This window comes from Megalobrama amblycephala, linkage group LG1 (assembly GCF_018812025.1).
Source record: "Megalobrama amblycephala isolate DHTTF-2021 linkage group LG1, ASM1881202v1, whole genome shotgun sequence".
NCBI classification, from domain to species: domain Eukaryota; kingdom Metazoa; phylum Chordata; class Actinopteri; order Cypriniformes; family Xenocyprididae; genus Megalobrama; species Megalobrama amblycephala.
In genome coordinates, this window is record NC_063044.1 from 58,603,264 (window position 1) to 58,605,507 (window position 2,244).

The 2,244-nt window shown below is 37.1% G+C and overlaps 1 long non-coding RNA gene across 1 annotated transcript; it reads right to left on the minus strand.

Moving 5' to 3' along the window:
• Positions 1–376: 376 nt before the first annotated feature.
• Positions 377–1,825, minus strand: LOC125276779. The gene is made up of 4 exons (XR_007186752.1): positions 1,565–1,825; positions 864–910; positions 521–641; positions 377–421 (listed from the first exon to the last, which is right to left on the minus strand). It is a non-coding gene; the product is annotated as an uncharacterized LOC125276779 (long non-coding RNA).
• Positions 1,826–2,244: the final 419 nt, after the last annotated feature.

Sequence of the window (2,244 nt, forward strand, 5' to 3'; positions counted from 1 at the left end):
GGGCTAGTTATCCGTTTTTTCCATTTTTAATTTGAGCACAAAATTGAAAATCAGAAAACGAGTTGTTTTCTGTTTTTTTCATTTTGGATTTAAAAAGGAAAATTAAAAAAAAATATATATATATATTTTTGGTTTTATATAGAAAAATGAGCGAAAGAATGATACACAGATTTTTTTCCCCCTCCCTTTTTTGTATTGTTGTCACACGAGTGCTCTGAAATTAATACCTGGGTGATCTTCTGAAGATTCATCATGATACTGATTCCTGGCAGACTTCAGCAAACTCTGGAGCACTGAGGTGGTAGTAAGGTCAAGGTTCTCTGCTTCTCTGATCACCTTTTCCTTATAGAATGTAGGCCACTTCTCCAGCAGTTTGGACAGCTGTTTGTGGACCAAAGAGGAGTCTAAAACCTTGAGCTATCTGCAGAAACACAAACAAAAACTTCATATTTCTGACAATCATATACTAAGTTCAGAGATATTAACTGTAATTGAAAAAAAAAAGGATGCCAATACTTACCAGATCTTTAGTGTCCAGCAGCCTTGGAAACACTCTGAGGATGGTGTGTGATTCATCAGGAAGGATTGTAGATGGGTGATCACCAGTCAACTTCTAAGGATGACAGCAATATCTTTCTACCCTGTTTAACAAATGCACTTACCAATAAATAAATAAATAAATAAATAAATTGTATGAAAGATATTCACAAAATTTATATATACAATACTTTTACAATACATTTCTTGTGCAGAATTCATAATAATCATATTCCTTTATAGGACTTTAACACACTTAAATATCTAACTTCACATGGTTATGTTAGCCTCATGGCAACTTTACAGATAAAAAAAAAAATACTTACCTGAAGAAGAAAATTTTAAAAGTAGTGTCTCATGATCCGGTTGGTTCCTACACAAGAGAACGTACATCAAATGTATTGTTAAAATAAAGTAAACCCCATCAGAGGTATTTTATTAGTTTATGTGACACTTATCTCCAATGATAATAAGTGATTAACGTTGACGTTGCTGAATAACGTTAGATAGCGTGCGATATTACACAAACAAAACCGCGGAAATAGCTGCCCAATAAAACTTTAAAATCTCTCTTACTCGAGATGAAAGCGAGTGATAGAAAATTGTGTCTCAAATAACTGTAATTTTATATTATTGTTGGAATCATCCCTCAGGCCGGCTTGGACGCCTCCGTGGCAGAGCCGTTGAAAAAGGCCTCTGATCCATGGGCTAACGTTATGTTCAGCCTGCAGGCCGTATGTTCGACACACCTACCATATCAACTACTCCGATAAACTTCATGTTTGCACAAAAAGAGCCATATAATGCAAGCACAGAGTAAAACGCTTTCCTTGAGAAACTTATTTGTAACAGACAGGAGCAATATTTAAAACCGCTTCAGATGGCGCGCACCCGCCTTGTGTAACGAACAAGGACAAATACATCATTTGCGCGTTAATACATCCCCGTATGTAAAAACTAACACTAAATTAATAATTTTGATAGAAGATGTCCATTAAACGCAAACTTTAAAGTAGCTTTAACTCACCAGTTGTCGTTTCTCATCCTCCGCATGGCACGAGAAAATGGCGTCTGGAAAAATCTTTCAGCGAGATCGCTGAATAAATGCCCGGATGTTGCAAATAACACCAGGGGGTGTTGGATACCTGTAACTCTGTGATAACACTGAAGCAAACAAGCTTTTAACACACTGATAGTGTTAATTTCTCTAAATTTTACACTATAACTTCAACACTTTACTCTAAATTGGCTTAACACTTGAAATTTAACACTGATGAATTTGCTGTGTAGGCTTAGTAGAATAAAGGCTGGAATACATGAATTAAAATCTGAACATATTTGACTAGGCATCATACACTTGCCAACTTTGTAAATGGTTACCGAGAAAAACTGGGCAATCATACGTTAAATGACTGAGGATCATACACTACAAGACGTCCAAATCATTCTGAACAAACTCACACAAAAACATGCACCTCATTGCCTCGAGATGCATGACTGATGTAACAAACATGGATGTGCAGGAGATGACCGTACAACAGTCGTTGTATTTTGTAGTGCAGGGCTCCAATCCTGCTTCTCAAGGGCCACTGTCCTGCAGAGTTTAGCTCCAGTCAGCTCCAACACACTTTCTAGTGAGTCTGAAGACCTTGATTAGCTGGTTCAGGTGTGTTTAATTAGGGGCGGACAGGAGCAGGTTTGGACACC